The following is a 21,146-nucleotide window of genomic DNA, read 5'->3' on the forward strand; positions in this document are numbered from 1 at the left end:
GTTTTTTAAACATAGAGAATGTTTTAAAAATTGCTCTCTTAATTATAACGTTTACTGTCTCTTTCTGCACATTTGAATTTTAATTTTGACATATGCATGCAGATACTTGTGAATCTCATGGTACCAGAGTGACCCTTTTCTATCTGAACTGAGCTAATTCTGCAGAAGCTTTTGACTCAGATACTCACAACCTATTCCAGGAAATGCATTATGAAGGAGCCAGCAGATAAGAAATCTCCAGCTTAGGAAGAATTGCTTCTGGAAACTGCAGAGCATGAGATAAGGTTTAGTCCATGGGAGCTGACTTTATCCAACCCCACACTCGAGTGATGTAGTGGGCTCTGAGTAAGCTGTGTACACAGAACTGATAAACTCTGCACTAAATTAATTAAGAATTCTATTGCTTTAATAGCTTGTCTTCAAAGACCAGCGACTAATACCAGGATTTATTATGCGAACAACAGAACATTGGCTATGTAAATTTTATAATGGGAGCTCTAGAGTTGTATTAAATTATCTCCAGTTCTGTTAATATTTCTGGCATCCAACTACACTATATAGAATTATTGGATCGTAGAGATCCAAGGATTCTTTCACAAGTAGAATAGTAAATCTTGTCACTGAGCTTAGAATTTGTAATGTGTTTTAACAAAAATTGTGACATTTGAGTCTCACAACATCCCTGAAACGAGATATCACTAGTCCCAATTTACAGATGCTGGTTCATTAAGATTCTGCTTCCTGTCCAAGGACACTCAGGTCAAGACTTTAAATTTTAAGTCCAATTCTTCTGCTGCTATGTCCCAAACTCACTGAGAGCTTGTTTGATTTTTTCCTGTCTTCTTTTCTTTATTTCTCTCTTGTTCTTTCCCTTCCTTCCTTCCTTCCTTTCTCTTTCTTTCTTTCCTTCTTTCTTTCCTTCTTTCTTTCTTTCTTTCTTTCTTTCTTTCTTTCTTTCTTTCTTTCTTTCTTTTTTCTTTTCTTTTCTTTCTCTTTCTTTCTTTCTTTCCTTCTTTCTTTCTTTCTTCCTTCCTTCCTTCCTTCCTTCCTTCCTTCCTTCCTTCCTTCCTTCCTTCCTTCCTTCTTTCTTTTCTTTCTTTCTGAAAGGAAACTGAGACTCAGAGAAGCTAAGTGACTGTACTGTCAGTTACTGTTGAAACCAGAACTAAATCTGGACCCATCACCCTGGCCAGGGCTGTCCCCTATGTCCCTTGGAGTAGAGAACAGGTTTAAAGTTGGACATTTTAAGAAACAGTCCTTGATGGTTTATCTGTCCTTCTGTGCAAATGGGAAAATACGCACATATACAGAAAGGCTAGGGTAGGGCAGGTGTGTAAGCACTGTAGGACAGGAACAACTGTCCTGCCACCACCAATCTTGTCTTAGCTCCACCTGTCAGCTCTGCTTCCTGCACTGGGTCTTGGGGGCTCTGATACTATTGTACACTACGCTCTTCCTCCTGACTATAGTCGATTTTTCTAGTAGAAGGCTGGATAATACATGTTTCATTCTGCTCTCACCACATATTCTCCCATGGGTGAGGAGTCTTTTGCTCTAGGAATAGAATGGTATCCTCAAGCGGGAGGTTCTCTGGCTTAGATGCTGGACTAGTGTGTATTTTTGCTATACTTTTCTGAATCACTCTTAGAACTCCCAGGTGGAGCCTGGTTTTTGCAATTAGAAAATGATACTGCAATGAAGATACTTTTTTTAGTCTTCTAGTGCTTATGTACTGGCACTTTTCCATGTTATGGGCCTACAAGTGGAGCAAATCAATTGAATAGTCTAGACATCTGCAAGTTAATAGAATTCACAAATGGTTCTCTAAACCTTGGTTATAGCAATTTAACTAGAACTGCCCAATATGTCTGGTTTCCACCATTGTTGTCAACGTTACTGTCCTCATGAACACGTATTCACTGCTTCCTCTGGCAGGCACTATTCTAAGCATGTTAAATGTGTTAACTCACTCAATTCTCACAACAGTCCTAGGCAAAAACCCATTTTGCAGATGAGGCGATTGAGGCACACAAAGTTTAGATTGTTTGCCCAAGGCCACACAATTTATGAATCGAGTTGGAATTAGATGCCTAGTAGTCTGGCCCCTAAGCCTGCCCTCTTAACCATTATTATAGGTTATTTCTATCAACATCTAGTATTAAAAGGTCTTAAACTTTTGACAAAAAGATGGATGTAAAGTGTTCTTTCATTGTTGTTTTAATTTGTATATGCCTGATTTCTGGTATATATAAATGAAGATGAGCATCTTTTTGTATGTTTATTGTCTACCGAGGTTTCTTCTTCCACACATTGCTTATTCATAATCTTTGCCAATTTTCCTGGTGGGTTGACTTTTTCTGTTTGATTTTGGGTAGTGTGTCAGTTAGGTATTGCCACATAATGAATCACCCCCCAACTTGGTAGCTTAAAACAGCACCAGTAACTTTATTATCATGTCTCATGGTTCTGAGTGTTGACTGGGCTCAATCAGGTAATGCTCACCTGGGACCTGTCATGCAGTTGCTGTTAGACAGTGCTTGGGGTGCAATCCACTGAATGCTCATTCATTCACTCATGTAGGGGGTCTACTGCTGGCTGTTGATTGGGATCTCAGCTGGGGAGGTCAGTGGGACATCCACCCACAGGCTCCCATGTGGTCTGGACTCACTTGAAGCACAGTGGTAGGGTTCCAAGAACAAGCCTCACAAGAGGTCAAAGCAGAAGGGCATGGTGTTTTTTATGGCCTTGTCTCAGAACTGACATAGCTTCACTTTCAGCCTACTCTATTGGTCAGGGCAGACACTAAGCTTCACCCAGCTTCAAAGGGAGGGGTCGCAAGCTCTGTCACTCTATGGGAAAAGAGTCAGCATCACTGTAAATAGAATGTTTGAGATGGGATCTATCACAGCAGCCGTCTTTGGAAAACTCCTTCATCCACAGAGAGTAATAATAATTCCACCAATTCTTTGCTTGTTGTTTTCAAGTTTTTCATAGTTTCTTTTAATACAGTTTTAATTATAATAGAGTTAGTTTTATCACTCTTTTTCCTTTTGGTTTGTACTTTTTTGTTGCTTTTCTAGGACTTCATTATTCTACCCCATTAAGTCTCATACTTAAGACTTTAGTTTATAGGAGACATATTTCTCTACATTGTGTAAGGTAGGGTCTAATTTTTTTTTATGGACAGCTTTTGAAACTTGTGGTATTTACTGTACTTTTTCTTTCTTTTAAAAAACATTTATTTTCCCTACTTCTTTTTGATTTCCTGACCCCCACCCCCACCCCCTGCTGCCATTTGCTCTATTTCCTGCTTTGGAAAGTATGTGTTTTATTTTTATTTTTAGTGGTCACACTTATAATTTTAACAAGTAAACTTAACAAAGTCTAAGTTTTATCTGCATCTCTACCCTTATCTCCCCAAATATAAGGACTTCTTTAGAAGGTTTTAACTGCAATAACCCCCAATAGTCTATGCTGCTGTGATATAATTTTCTTTTCTTGCTTTTATATAAATAAGAACTAGTCACTATTGTTGTATCTAGAGCCCATGTTTATTAAAGATATCTGTATGCTTGCACATGTCTTTGTTCACTATTTTTTTTATCTCACCACATCCTTCTGGATTCAATTTCCTTCTTCCTGAAGAGCATGTTTTAATAGTTCTTTTAGTGATGATTTAGGTGTATAAACTCTCAATATTCTTGTCCGAAATAGCTCTGCCATTTGAAGACATCATTCCATTCTCTTTTTTTAAATTGATGCATAGTTGATGTACAATTTTATGTTAGTTTACAGTGTGCAATGTTCCATTCTCTCTTGCCTATATTGTTGCTGATCAGAGTTCTTCATAATCTAACTGCTGTTAGTTTGTAGGTATTTTACTTGTTTGTTTTTTGTTTAAACATATTCTCTTTGTACTTGATGTTCTCCAGTTTCACTCTGTTTAGTCTAGATGTAGATATCCTTTTCATTTGACTTGGAATCATTTAATCTAACAACTCATCTGTCATCAATTCTGAAAAGTTATTTGCCATTTCTCTTCAAATATTACTTCTTCCTCATTCCATTCTCTCCTTCTTGAATTCCTATTAGATTCATTCTAGCTGTTCTCATTCTATCTATCACATCTCTTAACTTACCAATTTTCCATGTCTTTATCTTTCTGTGATTCATTCTGTATAATTTCCTCCACATTGACTTTCAGCGCATTAATTCTTTCTTCAGCTTTGTCTAATTTGTTGATTAACCCATTCATTGAGCTTTAATTTTTGTCTTATTTTATCATTTTTAGAAGATCTATTTGATTATTATTAAAATTTACTTTTTTGGGCCTATGAAGTCTTTTACTTATTGAGTTTTATTCTTTCATATTTTTATTTTAGAATCTTGAATTTACACTTCTTTTCAGATTTTTATTTCTGATGCCTTTTTTTTTTTTTTTTTTTGCAGTACGTGGGCCTCTCACTGTTGTGGCCTCTCCCGTTGTGGAGCACAGGCTCCGGATGCGCAGGCTCAGCAGCCATGGCTCACGGGCCCAGCCGCTCTGCGGCATGTGGGATCTTCCCAGACCAGGGCACGAACCTGTGTCCCCTGCATCGGCAGGTGGACTCTCAACCACTGCGCCACCAGGGAAGCCCTCTGATGTCTTTAAGTGTCCATTATTTCTGTTGAGTCTTCTATGTTGTTTAGAATGGAAAATTCATTGGTGTGTTTTAAAATTCCTTACTGTGCACTCATTTTCAGTGAGAATAATGTCCTTTGTGGCCTAGGTTAAGGAAGGTTAATTTTCCACTGTTTATGTTGGGTACCTCAGCATCTCACCAGGCTGGGGAAAACTTTATGTTAAATTCTCATTCAGCAGATTTGTAAAGCACAGAGGTGGTGGAATGCAGTCTCTCAACCTATATATCATGCTGTAGGGTTTCACTTTTTCATGGGGATCTTTTTTTCCCCACAAAGGTCTTTGAATATAGATAATCTTCCTTACAATCTTGACTAACCAGATATGGGAGAATTGGAGTGGAGTCATTTGAGGATTCTGACTTTATGCAAAATGTCTCAGTGTCAACATCCCACCTTGGGTGGGCCAAAAACCTAGTTCCTAAGCTCTGAGAGGCACAATCCCCAAGTCATTAGTATCTCCCGCCTCCTTTCCTCTCATTCTGTTGCCAGGCCAGATACAGTTTCAGTTCCAGCACTCACAGACATGGCTTTCAGTTCCCTCTTCATTTTTGGAAACTGATTTTTCATTCTTTTGTTCTTCCTTTCTTTCTCTCATATACAGTTATATATTTAATTCACCATTATTATTAACTTAGAGTTTCTATTGCTTTATAGCATTAGAATTTCCATAATACCTTGGTCTACTCTATTGTCAAAACTATAAATATCTGGAAGGATTGAGTATACCTTGGGTGAAGCTTGGGAGTAGAGTTTTCCCATGTTCTTGGGAGCTAACCCAGCCAACTAAAAGATTATTCTCTGGATTCAAGTCACAAGATCACTTATAAGTGACAAAACCTCTTCTAATAGAGTCAGTTTTGGATGGCTTCCTTGAGGGTCCTGACTTTCACTGACATTCTCTAAGAGAGTGTTTCTGGGAATGTGCTTGCAGGATATTAATACTTTCTAAAGAAAGATTTTATGTTTACATAGGTTTGGGAAATGATGGGTTAAACCAAGTTTTTGTATTGTGGCATTTCTCAGAAAAGAAGAGGGAAGCAGCTGCCTTTAGCCTCATTCCTGAATATAAAAGGAAGTAGAAAAAGATCATGTCTAAACGAGCAGTGGATGGAGACATGGGACAGGAATCAGAAAGTCAGAGTATCTCTGAATCCAGCTCCAGAAAGCAGTGGAGATTGATTTTTTAAGGCTGCCTCATTGGTTTGATTCCAAACATGTGCCTGTCCATTTAGCAGGAACTCTATTTAGTTTAGTTATGATATAAGGAAAACACCCCTGTGATCTACATGATAGTGACTTATTGACAATCAATAAACCTTTAAAATTTTGAATTCATCTCAGATCAGGTATCCTAAGAGAGAAGAGATGAAAAATAAATGTTTTCTACTGTGATTGTCATGACTACCTCTTTTATAACAGTAGGTAATGTCTATTGAATACTGACTGCTTTCCAAGTGCAGTTCTAGCACTCTAAAGGGTGTGTAAACCTCAAAACAGGTCTGTGAAGTTGGTGCTACAGTTAGCTCCATTTTACAGATGAGAAAACTGAGACACAGAGACACCACGTGCCACCTCCCTCTCTACTGCTTTATTTCAACTGGCTTTTCATTATGGAAACCAAGGTTTTTGGTTTTTTTTTTTTAATTTTTTTTTTTTTGCAGTACGCGGGCCTCTCACTGTTGTGGCCTCTCCCGTCTGCAGAGCACAGGCTCCGGATGCACAGGCTCAGCGGCCATGGCTCATGGGCCCAGCCGCTCTGCGGCATGTGGGATCCTCCCGGACCGGGGCACAAACCCGCGTCCTCTGCATCGGCAGGCGGATCCTCAACCACTGCACCACCAGGGAAGCCCCTGGAAACCAAGGTTTTAAAGACAAATGCTGACTTTAAGGCTCTGAATCTAATGCATTTTTGGTATCTGTCTTGAGTACAGAGCAAGATGGAAGCTGTCATCTAACCACAGTTGGTTAGTCAGATACCCACTCTTCTGAGGTTTATACATCTTAGGTCTAGACTTTTGGCGACCACATGAGGCTGCGCAAAACTTCACCTTCTTAGATCCATTTTTCTCTGTTAAAAAGTGTTTATAATATTTGGCACATCTACCTCCTAGGGTTGTCAGGGTGATTAAGTGTAATACTAATACATTTGGAAGTTCTTTGTAAAGTCCTGTGCAACATATAAGTCACTATCACTGTTAACGGAACATAGTTTTGTTTTCTTTTTTACTTCTGATGTGAATCCAAGTGAAGGCCATGATCCTAGCAGAGGACAGGACAGCCTAGTATGTCTGGGTTAAAGGTGTGGGGTGGCTACTGACTTTCAGGTGCTCCAGGGTGTCAGCAATGGTGACAGAAATTTCCATCCCTGTTTCGGTCTGAGAACCAGAACTGGGAGCTTTCTTCAGCCTAAATCCAGCGCTAGCCTGGATTTGCTTGTCATACTTTTAAAGTAAATACTATTGTCTTTTACTCAAAAATGTTTTGATGAGAATGTGTGAGCCTTTTGTCAATGGGAAGGTTAATTTTCAAGGAATGTTGTGTATTTTATTGTTTTTCTCCCCATCAGGCAATCTCAAGATTTTTTACAAATAAAAACAGAAATTTTAAAGAAGCATATTGTACTTAAGTTTATTTATAAAAGCAGACCCAAACAAGTCTGCTTGTCCTAAATCTGCCCAACAACTTGGGTAATAAATATTTCTGTATTTGTTTTCAGAGTCCATCTGAGTGGTCAGACATGTCTGATTTAGGATTAGTTCCCTTGGAACCAATGCATTTCCTTTTCCTCTTACCACTATCATGTTTTTCCAAGAACCTCTCCAAAGGTCTCTCAGACCCCAGTATTAACTCGTCCACTTTGCTGGTAAGTATTATGTCCCATGTTAACAAAATAGATGGGAAAATCTGGGATTCTGAGAAAAGACAAATTCTGCCCTGAATAGTATTCATCTATCCATTCGTTCAAGTCAGCAATCCAGCCATTCAACAAATACATATTCAGTACTTAACTATGGGTCTGCTTTTATGGACCTTATATTCCAGTGGAAAGGAAGAGTGAAACAGACAATCACTTACATCATTTATTCTTTCATTAGGGAACTTTCTTAAGCCAATTGCAGTATCAGATGCTTGCAACTGCTTGGGAAGAAATAGAGGACATAATTGAGTATTTGCTGGAGGCCTTATTATGGGAGTCAGTGTGCAAGACAAAAGATCTTTTACTATTTGGAGAGTTATTCTGTTGCTCAAGGCTGAAAGAGTTGTAGTTATTTCATGGGGAGAAGAGTAAGTAAGCTAAATTGTGTTTGGTTTTGGGGAAGAGAATTGAAAGTGGTAAGTATCTGTATTTTTCTGTTGAGAGCCAGGTAAGAAAGAATTGAGTTTAAATATCAGAGAAGATTGAGCTTAGACCTGGAGAAGGAATATCTAGAAATGGTGAGAAATTTTGGACCTCATCCAAGGAGGTGTGGGCACAATGCTGCAGAGATGAGTCATGGGATTTGAGGGCGAGGGTGTTGCCAAGGGTAAGGAGAGGGGTCCCAAGCCCGGGGGTTCTTTGACTTTCTTAGGCCACTCTTAGTGTTTTTCCACTGTTCCACCATTAGACCATGTTGAAGTATGTGTCTTGAGCTTCAACTAGTTGCGACACTCATTTCCTTTAACATTCACCCCAGCTGCATCTTGCATTTTGTCTTTCTTAGAAGTATTTGATTTTTTTCACAACATTTTCCATTTTTATCTATGATGATCTATATCTTCCTGTCATAGCCGGAAACATGATACCAGGATTGGGCAACCCTTCAGTCTCTTTCTCTTGGGTAAAGTCTGAAACAGAAGAACCTGAACCCGTCTGTGATCTCTGCAACATTTTCTCACTTTCTCCTTTGTCACTTTCTAATTTTGTAGGGGAAAGTATAGTCCATTTACTCTTAAAATGAATGTATTTATCTAAAGTCTTCTTGGCTTTACACCAATTCCTCTTGGTCTTTATGGGTGATAAACCATTCACATATCACTTGGCATTTCTGGCTTTAATATCTAGCTAATTAGTTTGGTATTCTTTAATTGTTAATTTTCGGAGTGGGGTACAGTTGCTGGTTTTCTTTATTCTATAATTCTGCTGATTCTGGTGACATTGATTTCCTGTATAAAGTAGAAAATAAAAGAAAACAAAAGAGTAATATATTTAGATTTTATTTTTAAAAGCCTGAAAATTATAATAAATTATCTGAAGAGTGGGAAATCAAACCAAAGGAAGATGTTTACTGAAGCTATAGATGATCATATAACAGAAGCACCCCTGTCCCCACCTAAAGAAGAAAGATGTACACCAGGCACTTCCTTTTTGGAAAGCAACAAACAAGACCAGCGCTTTGGAAAGTATGCATTTAGGACAGTACGGCTATTGTCACATCCGTGATGCTAGTGTGATGACTAAGATGGGGAACTCATCACATGTCACTTAAATCATTGAGCAGCCCAACTTCCTCAGAGCGCTTGGGGAATGCTTTTCATTTCAGAAATAAAAACAGCTGAAAATCAGCCCTGCCGGATTTGAAGTCCAGCTCATTGCATCCTCATTGACCCCCTAGTGTCTCTAAATTGTCTTAGGGCTTTGCAATATGTAGAGGAGGATTTTGAGAAGGCTTTTGATAACCAGCCATGCAATTTGAGAGTAACTAAGTGAAGCAGAGATCTCATTTGACTTTAGCATTTTCAGTACAGTGCATTCTGGCAATAGAAGTTAATAAACCATTAAATTAATAAATACATTAATAAAACTATCACATTTTTAGAAGTTTCTAATAGGAAATTGTTTTAGGAAAACAATATAAAAATATATCTCTCCTTATGTTTCACTTTATTTCTTTCAGTTATGTGCTTCATTTTTAACTCAGATTTTTACTAAAAGAGATGTATTGTGTCAAGATTTCATTCTTTATGGGTGTTATCAACACTTTAGGGAAAAAAAATCCTAATTTGCCAGCTTGAATTTGTAGATATGAATATGGTTGTTCTTTCCTAGGAGAACCATTATATTTGAGTGGTTCCTTTTTGAAGCCCTAGTTGTAGAAAAGTAAGAAAAGTATTTTATATCTGCTGATATCCTTGCTTCTGAGTCATGCAATACAATATTGGAAAGTACAAACAACTGTGGTTAATTTCTTCTGCATGAACTTAAAATTTCAGGGTTGCTTTTTTCTGCCATTCTAGGAATTAACATTGTAAAACAACAACACCTTTTAAGGAAATTTTGATTAAACAAAGATCATCGTGCATTCTGAGATCTTTTAAATTTCCAGAGTGCCTGGCCAGGGTGCATTCTTATGGGAAAACAGTGCTGTGAACTTTTGGGGCTATAACTATCCTGACCCAGAAAAGCAGAGGCCAGAGAGATTGAAGAAATAAAAAGTCCGTTTTAATCACCTGCACATCCTCAGAAGTTGTGAAATGCTAGAACCTGTAAAAACTGCCTTCCCATCCTGATTTCTAGGAAGTGTTTTTGTTTCATCAGAATAAGACTTTGTGATCTCAACCCGTCTCTTTTCTACTTTCTCTTTCCCAACTGCCTTGTCCCCTTAAAAATCTCCACAAGGTCCTAAAGCTATACAGCTCTGCTCACGAGGTCTTTAAATGACTTTCAGGTTGTTGAGTGGATGTTAAATGTTAACACCACACACAGAAAAATGGTAATTATGTGAAATTATGGAGGTGTTAACTAAGCTTATTGTGGTAAACACTTTGCAATATACACATATGTCATATGTCAGTAATACCTCAATAAAGCAGGAAAAAAATGAATGACTTCTTTTGCATCATTTTCTTTTATTCCATCATATGGTCCTTTGAGTTTCCTTAGATGTGTGACACCTACAAATGCAGCCCCAGTGAAAGTATTTGGGACTTTATGCTTTCCTTCTGTGTCCTCAAGGGTACCAAACTGAAGGAGCTATGATACAGGGTGATTTTTAGCTCATCTTACTGAACATTGACCCAAAGTATTTAATAACAATTGAAATGCAGAGAACACTGACTTCTGTGTGGGCAAATCTATTTTGTTCATTTATTTTCCAGGACCTTCAGCCTTCCGTGTCTGTAACACAGCTAGGGGAGAGAAAGGGGAAGGAAGGAATGAGAGAATTTCAAAGACCGGCGGTTGTAAGCACATTTCTAATCATTTAATTTATCAAGGTTGTATAATTTCTCAATTCTGTTCACATGGGTGTGTGGAGAAACCATAGGAAATAAAATGAAAATATTTATGTTAGGAAATTAGGCAGGTGAGTATTTTCTCCTTGATACTATACTTCTGTTTTAGGATGATTATGGTGGTGGGTGATGGTGATGATGATTATGATGTGTGTGTGTGTGTGTGTGTGTGAGAGAGAGAGAGAGAGAGAGAGAGACAGACAGACAGACAGACAGACAGACAGACAGACTGAGAGAGTTAAAGAATGGGAGAGAGACTGGGAAAGTAGACAGAAAGTGGGAGACTCAGAGAGGAAGACAGATAAAGAGAGAGAAGAATGAATCCTTGTTTCATTTCAGGGAAAGAAATTGATTTCAAAGTTGTAGCAAAAAAAAAAAAGGTTAATAAATTGACTTATATCTAAAAAGTGTAAGGTTAACAGGGTATCAGTTTAGACACTGCATATATGCTCACGTTCGAGGGAGAAGGGAGCTGAGGTCACTTAGCATAGCCAGTGGACAGATGGAACTAGAAATTAGCAATAGCTGTTTCTTATTCAGCGGGATGCAAGAAGACTGTTATGATTATCCATGGAACTGATGGAGAGCGTTGATACTCTGTGAGCATTCTCTTCTTCTGATGATGATGATGAAGAATATTTATTGAGCACTTCATACATATTTGATACTAACCACTTGATATCAATTGACTCATTTAGACCTCATGGCATCCCTAGCAGTTTCCTTCTCATTCTCCCCCAATTCCTGTACTGGAATTTTTGATCTAAAGGTGAGGAAAGAGAAATCCAACAATAGTCAGCTAGCGAGGTTGAACCAGGATTCAAACCCATGCAGTCAGGCTCCCATGCTCAGCTCCTGTCACCAAGCTGTGCTTGCCTTGAGCTCTAATTTCTTATTTCAATTTTGCTGTTTGCAGGAAGCTGAGACTTTTATTGTCCTTGGCAACGGTTTTTTATTTGCATCATAACAATGACCCATGTCATAGAAGAAGTCATACTGGGAGGACTCGGGGTAACTGCGTTAAGACATTGTGGGTGTTCAAAGATAGAAACAGCCCGTGTCTTTAGTGAGTAACAAATGGAAAATTGTGTTTGCTATTTTAGGTCACTTCTCTAAGTCAGAAGAGAGGAGGGGCAGAAAAAAAACTATTACCGTGGGAGGTGTCTGAGATGGAAAGACTGTTTGAATGCAAAGGAGGACTGAGTGGCATTAAATGATGCAACAGAGTCTCGATCAAGCAACTTGGGGCTGCAGGGCCGGGTGTGGCGGCCCACGAGGCACCCCGGTTCTGCACCCGCACCTTCCTCCAGGCAGCCTTTCTGAAAGGTTCTGCGTTTAATTCTCTAGCTTGACATTTCCCCATTTAATACCAAGCCCCATTTAATACCAAGCCCGGGAGAAATCAGAAGGAACCCTTGGAAGCTTGTTGTACCTGCGGCATCCTTCTGATGTCTGACTTAGTTTCACTTTTCTCTCTAACCCTGAACTGAAGTTCTACTGAGATCTGAGATCTGTAAGTCATCCCTGAAGTTGTCCCCGCAGTTTTGCTCAAATCTTTATAGATCAATGAGTGGCTTATAGAGTGTAGAACACTGTTCTTCAGAGTGTGTGAAATGTGTCCAGAGCAACAGCAGCCGTCCGGACATTTGGGGTAGTGGTTAAAATGCAGGACCCCAGGCCCTTCCCCCATCCACTGAATCAGCCAGCAGAGGAAGAGGTTGGGAGTATGCCTGCTCTAAATGGAGCACCTCAGAGGATTCTTTGCACAAGGTCGCTTGCAGCTCATCCCTTGATGGGTTTGCTAGTTCATGGAGTTAACCTTCTCAGCTAACAATTATTAAATGAGTTTCTGCTCCAGTAGTGCTGTGAGGGGTCAATACCGGGCCATGTGCATTGATGACCAACTGCTCCCGTCATGAGTGGGGTCCAAGTTCATCAAATGAAATTCACATATGCCTGAAATAAAGAGGTGAACTATACTCAAACAAGACAGATTCTCTCATTGACCTTTTCTAACTGTATCCCCAAAGCGTGGGAGGTAGGATTTTTGAACTAGTGTTTCCGTAATCAGGTAAATCATTCTTTTCCCCTTTCACAGAATTTGACTCATAGACTCTTACTTAAAATCTTTCAAAATAGTCTTTAATACAAATCTGGGGTTTCCCAACTTTTAAAGAGATCGCAATGCTTACAAAACCGTAAATATTTGTAAATCCTTGCAGACCATATGGGTAACTTTAGGTAGCACACGTTTCTGAAACAGCACTTACCTTGCAGGAAATTTCCACCAAGATTAATAGTTATCTCCTATGGAGATGGAGTGATTAAAAGCATAAATTGAAGTGTTGTTTATTTTGTTATTTTGTTTTAGAAGAAAGAAATACAATCTCCCTAAATGTCTGGTATTTTAATAGGAAGAATAGGTATTTTGAGAATTTAAAAAAAAATCTAAAAATTTATGTTTGAGCTATTTTACATGGGCAGAACAAGAGGTTTTCATTGCCACTGCAGGGTAGATTAAGAATACTAATAACAATGCTGTTTTGGTTTCCCGACAGGGTTCATGAATCTTTCTTTGATTTGGTAATTGTTCCTACAACATCTGGGGACCAGTGGTTTCAAACACAGTCACTTGTCTGATGGTTAAACTGGAGAAGGCGTAGAGAGAAATCAGTATTGCTCACAGTGAGGATTACCAAATACTGCATGAAACGTACTTACAGGAAAAATACATTCCTTGCTTATCCCAAATTCAAGTTGAAGTGGCCATACTTTTTAGGTTTATTTGTTTATTTGCTAAATCTGTTAACCCCACTCACTGGAAAAGAGTGATAGAAGCATTTTAAGAAAACCAGGATACTGAGAACATTTGTTTCTCATTATTACTACTGGAGTTACTACAAACACCTTCACTGTTTATGGAAGTGCCCTGGGTTGCCATCCTTAGCCATCAGAGCCTGCTGCCCTCCCAGCTGTTCCTGGTAGTATGGCTTTCTTAGGCGTTCCAGCTTATCAGTGGCTGGGAATTGGCCTTTGTGAAAAGATTCAGGGTTACAGCACTTGCATGTGAGCCTATATCTCCAGAGTCAAGTCAGCTCAGGGCTCCCTCCTCTTTATACTTTAAGAGCTTCTTCACACAGAGGCGCACGGGCTGACCCCAGGCCTATGTATACTTACACACACCTGCAGATGTCCACACACTCCCCTCTGTCCCATTTCATAGATAATATATTTACCTATGATTTATTGATTAACACGGGGCCAATACACTTTTTTAAAAATTGAAGTATAGTTGATCACAGTATTGTGTTAGTTTCAGGTGTACAGCAAAGTGATTTGGTTATATATATATATATATATATATATATATAGTAGTGTTTTTGGTTCTATTCCATTATAGTTTATTACAAGATATTGAATATAGTTCCCTATATACTTACTATACTAAATAATAGATCCTTGTTGTTTATTTTATATATAGTAGTATATCTCTGTTAATATCCTACTCCAAATTTATCCCCCCCTTCCCCTTTGATAACCATATGTTTGTTTTCTATGTCTGTGAGTCTGTTTCTGTTTTGTAAATAAGTTCTTTTATACTATTTTTTAGATTCCACATATAAGTGATATCATATAATGTCTGTCTTTCGTTGTCTCAATTACTTCATTTAGTATGGTAATCGCTAGGTCCATCCATGTTGCTACAAATAGCATTATTTTGTTCTTTTTTATGGCTGAGTAATATTCCATTGCATGTATGTACCACATTTTCTTTATCCATTCCTCTGTCAATGGATACTTAGGTGGCTTCCATGTCTTGGCTATTGTGAAGAGTGCTGCTAGGAACATTGGCCTTCATATACTTTTTGTATATTGTCTCATTTAATCCTGCAGTAGCCTTACGAGGACAATAGTATTTTCTCTATATATTTTGAATCACATAGTTAAGACTTAGAAGGGTTAAGTAACTTGTCCATAGTTCATAAAAATTCAAATGGAACACTTAGTCTACAGCCCAAGCTCTTACCTTTTCTATAGGGTCTCTCTCTTCCATTCTCCCTTCATGCCCCACCCCCCATTCTGTATCTCCTGTAAATCAAAAAGGGATCTTAAGAACTTGCTATGAAATGAACCGATTCCCTGGGTTTTGGGGTCAGGCTGTTTCAGTGAGCTGTCCTATTCGGGGGCAGGTTATTGAAACTCTCTGAGACTCAGTTTTCTTAATCTTTATAATTGGGATACAAATAGTGCCTGTGTAAATTTATTGGGATGGTGAAATGAAGAAAGAAACAAAAGAGAGAAGAGAAGAAAAAAAAAAAAAACAGAACAACGTGGGGTTGGGGAAAGAGGTTAATGTTGCCAGGGACCTGGGATGGGGCCGTGTTACACCAAGCCTGATTTTTCAGTGTGAGGTTTTTGGAAGCTTTGCGCAGGAGTGATGATAGCTTTGAGAGGGACATGCCTGGCCCTCGGATTCATATATGGAATCTGTGTGTGCAACAGCCTTTGTGGTTTTTAAATTCACCATGGGAAGAGGAAGGTCAAGGCTTAGAATTCCTGAGAATTACTTAAGAATCTCTGGCTCATGACTAAGAAATATTTATGTTCTTCATAGAATATACAGTTGCTTTTCTGAGCTTCTCTTGGGGGAAAAACAGACCCCATTGACTACTTTTAATTTTTTTTTCCCCTGAAAAACCAAACCAAACCAAACAAAACAATCTGAGCCAATAATTAAAGGCAAAGATTTCTGGGCTCGAATAATATGTTCAGTTATTGCAATTCTCTGAGCAACCTTGGCTGGGCTGTGCCACTTCTCTGGGCCTTTCTATCCCATCTGTACAGGAAACGGATTAACTAAGGAATTCCATGAACTCACGTGGTGCATCTGTTTCATGCCTTGCCGTATGCTGGACACCTATCCACGGGACAGCCAAGGCCTCCCCATCCCACTCGGTGGGTGGGGGGTGAGTGTGGGGATAGGAATCACAGAATCCAGTACACATGAGTAGTGCTGCACCAGGTGGTGCATGTGCTGGGAAGAAAATAACGCCAGGCAGCAGAGGAGAGCATGATGGGGCCAGCCAGGAAGAAGGACCAGACATATCATAGAAGGCTTCCCAGAGGAGGTGGCATTTGGGCCCATATTTGCATATGGTAAAGGAAGCTGTCAAGAAGCATGTTACAGGGTGGCTCTTTAGAGAGCCTCCTTAGCAGAATGCTAGGGAAGGAAGTCAAGGCAGGGAGGAAATTGGACTTTGTTGGAAAATGTGAAAGCTACAAGAAGATGCCTTTACTGGGTCTTCGTCTTCAGCTTACAAACACCTTCTGTATCCTCCACATTGTATGTCGTGTGTGTGTGTGTGTGTGTGTGTGTGTGTGTGTACTGTATTCTTTTACGAGATGATCATTCAGGCGTGGCCACAAGAAGAGACCGAGGAGATTCTCAGGAAAGATCAAAACAAAGCAAAGTTTATTATATTCACAGGTCCTGGGACAGGAGCAGGGCCATGTGGGAAAGACACCGGGGAGGTCAAGCTGCAGGAGGCAGGAAGGGGGCGGCAGCGCGCAGGCCACGGCCTTTATTGGGGTTTCCTCGGGAGAGGCAAGGCAGGGTGGATGCACAGCTTGGGATAGGCTAGTTGGAATAATTTCCATTGGCTTTAGGCTATTGGGTTGGTCCCTAGTGCTTAAGGCAGAGGAATATTTTCCCCTGGGGTGTAAGGGCCAGGGAGAGGAGATGTCGCTCTGGGTTTGTTAGTTTGCGTGTCAAAGACACGCTCCTGGCTAGGTCCTTGGTGATCCCTAAGGACCAGAGCCAGAAAGGTTTGTTTTCGAATGCGAAAACATCATTAGACGCAGAAATTTCTTTTAAAAATCTACAATTCAGTATATATCCATATCCTTTACTTAACTACACAGCAGGCACATGGAACAGGCCCAAGTGCCCTAGGGTTCCCCCATTGTAAATCCCTTATGACTAGTGCTGGGGAGATAAAAAGATGCCAGCCACGTCTGCCACCCCTACCATTCTTGCACTGATGCCAACCCCATCAGATCGCCCCACAGATGGCATCAGAGGGGAGGTGGACCCTTCTGGTCCCCATGGTCCAGTGCTCTGGGCTCACTTGGATTCTCTTGTAATCCATATTTTGTGACACTGACAAAAAATTGAAATGGACCTTGCAAATCAGAACAGAGTGGGTGTCAAAGGATTTGAGTGTAGCCTAGTCAGAGAAGTGGCAATTTTCATTGGACATTAGGAAACAAACAGGGCATGTACTTGGGTACAAATGTGTGGGGTGAGAAAGGGGGACTGGAATAGAAAGAGCACTTAGCCCCCCAGTGGAGTGGCTACTCAAAGACGTCAGAGGGGGAATCAAGGGTGAGGGTTAGAGTCTGGGAAGAGGTAGATGTAGGATTAAAAAAGTGCATTTTCAGATGAATACTGAGGATCACTTTGCCATTCCACTTGGCCCACTTACCTTGCTGATGTGCAGTGACCTAGCATGTGACATGAGGCAGGAAGAGGTACTTTCCCTAGTATTTGCCGTACCTGCTGCAGCAGCGTTAACTTCAAGGTGTGTTCTGTGTCCTCCCCTGCCTGGGCAGTCACGCCGGGGGCATATACAAACTGCAGAAGGGCTTCCATCAGAGAGGGGGTTACCCAGAGTACATCACTGCTTTATGTGTTTGCAAAAATCTACACAGAGTACCTGAAGATTAAGAGTTTAGGACAGATGACAAAATATACTGCTTCTTAATTCACAAAGGCATCTACTCAGTGTGAGTCACACTTGGCATCATACGGAATACCTATTTTGATGTGTATTTGTGAGCAGGATATAAGTTCAAGTGCTAACCACAGGAAAAGGACAGCAAAACAACCAAACTCATCTAGACAAAGTGACTGTCACTCATCCTATTTTTGATGTTCTTGTTCTATTTTATATTGAATTCCCTAGAGTGTAGAGTGTAATAAAAATACCAAACTACTGATACGAAGGGTGGGAGAGGGTGAGGTTAATTCAAATCAATTGAGACCAACAAGATTATTCATGGGAATCCAAGCAATGCTGTACCGTGATTTGTCAAGACCACACTGGCGAAGTCACCACTTATCTAGCCTTGATGATCTGAAGTTGGGTTTTTCTTCTAAATTGAATTTATTATTTTACTTTTTCATCTGAAGAGTGTAGTTTCAGTGACTTTTGAACGTGATGCCTTTACTTAGCTGTGTCTAAGGAGCAAGAATAAACATGGCAAAGATGATCTTGTGGTGGCGCTTTTCCCTTATTTGATATATAGGCATGAGAACTATGATCATATCACGATGCTGGTCTTATCAAGAACGCCTTCATACGCTTCCTTTTCCCTTCCATCAGCATCTCACCCTCCTCCCATTCCCCTGAATGAGCTACGCTGACAACCTACTGTGTGAGTTTCCATGTGTTTTCCATCCTTATATAATTCAAATTTAAAATTATATAATCTCCCTATACAGGAGGGTATGTCAGTTGTGGCAGTATCAACGTTTGGGGCCAGGTAACTCTTTGTCACGGGACTGTCTGGTCCATTGCAGGATGCTGGGCAGCATCTCTCACGTCTACCCGCTAAACACCAGTAGCACTCTCCCCCCAGATTTGACAGTCAGAAAATATCCCCAGGTGTGGCCAAATGTCCCACAGGGAGCAAAATTACTCTTGGCTGTAAACCATTGATATGAAGTCTATTTATACAACTTATTTTTTCATAAAAGGAATCATTTTGCACACTCTTTGGCATCCTGCTTTTCCCAATCAAAAATCATTGACAAATTTCTCACAAGTCAACTGGTATAATGCTATTTAATTATTTCTTTTTCTTTTTTTTTTGTTGTTCAAACATAGTTGATTTGCTTTAAACCAATAATAGCCTTTCCAAAATTTCCCTTATTTAATTATTTCTGATGATTGCTTAATATTCGGTGGATGCATATAGCATTGTCCCATAGGCCTACTCCACCATTCTTTTATCAATGATTATCAACATGGTTTTCAGGTCTTGGCCTCCTAAAAGCAGTGCTTCAATGAACACTGATATATGTGCTCTTACAGATTCCCAGAAATGGAATTGTGGCACATATATTTTTAATTGTAATAGATACTGCCAGAATGCCTGATGATGGCATTTGGAGAAAACTTTAAAAACTACAGATTATATAAGACTGATATTATTCTAAAACTTTAATAGACAAGTCTAGATAGAAATGATTATTTCAATGATTATTTTTAGCCTGAAAAGAAATATGGGTAAATTGTAAAATTTCCTTTTTATAGCTCTAAGAATTACAGCTCTTTGTTCAGGGGGAAGTTCAGATGACCAGTTATCGGGTCTTTCAAATGTCTTGTTTGTCGAAGTTCTGAGTGAAGACATCAATTACAATGAACAAAACATGAAAGAGACCTTGTATGCCCAGAGTGCTACTTTTTCCATAATCAGTATACCCCATGGTAAGTATTTCAAGTCCATCCATGAAAATGCAATAAGGGGACTAAAGTTGAATTAGGTAATATAATAATAAAATACACCTTGCGAGTTTCTTTAGTATTAATGGTTACCTGAAACTCTGCAACTAACCTCATTAATCGAGTCAGCATTGTCTCAGTAATTAAATGATTGATAAAAGTAGTTCTCTGTTTGATACGTTGGACGTTTAAAATACTATTTTATTCCCAACTCAACAGGTCAGGATAGCTTTTGAGCAACATTATTTGATTTGTTCCACAGTTCTCCCCCCCCCCCCCCCGCACCCTTTAGAGGGTTATCTGGTCAAAGAAAAAAGCTAAACCTGGCTTCTGAATTCCAAGGTCACACCGCCTAATGGTAAGGAAATTAGAAGTTGTTTTTTGGTGAACTTGACGGACTCAGCAATCTAGCAGTGGAGAAGTATTTCTGATGGGTGTTGTGCTGTAAGCAGGTATTATCTTCTGTAAGTGGACACTGCTGGGTTCTTTCCTGTATTGGTTAGTGTATCGGGGGAAGGATAGGACTAATTTAAAATTAAGCATAGTGTTTCTTTCCTCTTTATTAGGTTTACTTTAAAAAGTAGACAAGTAATGCATCTGTTTTGCAAACTTTAAGCTTTGTGGTGAACTTCTTGGTTACAGTGCATCAAAAGTGATGTACTAGAAGCTGTTGGGAGAAGGCGTGTGAACTCTGGAGGTCCAAGTCTGCTGAACTTTGGGCTTTTGCCTGAAGCCTTCTGATATTATAGGAAGGTCCTGTTCTGTCAGTTTTGCTTTTGTGAGGTACTTGGACTTCTTGGATTCCTCCTTTCTTTTAGATTTAGATCATTTCTCTTAATAAGTAAGATTCTCTTTATGTCACTTCAAGTTTTGTTACATGCCAACCTGCAATGGAGTACTTGCATTTGTTGTATTTTTGTGTGATCTCTGGCATGACATTTATAAGTAGTTTTAATTTAAAATAAGTATGTCACAAAATTATGAAATATTTAGGGAAAAGACACTTTAAAAACTATCACCCAATCATTTAGAAATGGCAAATATTATTGTTTTGCTACCCATTTCATATGGTTTCTTTTCATATTATACATACAGTTTGAAATTCTGACTTTAAATAACTTACCTTTAATGTGTAATACATGCAAAATTTTTTTTAAAACTTAAAAGTGACTAAATGAAATGTATAAATCTCTTCCTCCCTCCTTTGCCCCATGACAAATAATTCTCTTTCACAGAGACATCTGATATTTCTGGTTTTCTAATTTACTGTACCTTTCAGATACTTTCACTCTTTATAATCTCTTTCTCTATTAAGCAACATTTTAATGAACATTCTTACGCATATGTTGTTTCTCATATGTGTGAGTATTTGGATTGAAAGAAAAGGCTACCACTCAACATATGCAGCAATAAACTGTTTATTTCTTGCTAAACAAGGGAAAAGAGCGCTTATGGGATACAGTTCTATCAGAACAAAGCAAAAGCTGATCTTACATAGGGTTTGGGAAGCACTGAGTCCAGGGATTGACAGACTTCCAGAAGCAAGAGTGCTTAAGGATGGGTTGACCTTCAGCTGCGGAACCTTGGCATTTGGCATGTGCCTTTAAGAAGTGCAGTTACTAAATTGAATTTTCGCTGATTGAAATGGCTTTGAAAAAAGTTGTAGTGGTGACTTGTTTATGTCTTAGGACTATGGCCAAAGAACAGTCATCTTTTTTCTTTCTTGAATTTAGAGTATAGAAACTT

Source organism: Leucopleurus acutus (assembly GCF_964270905.1).
Source record: "Leucopleurus acutus genome assembly, chromosome: 5".
Classification (NCBI taxonomy): domain Eukaryota; kingdom Metazoa; phylum Chordata; class Mammalia; order Artiodactyla; family Delphinidae; genus Leucopleurus; species Leucopleurus acutus.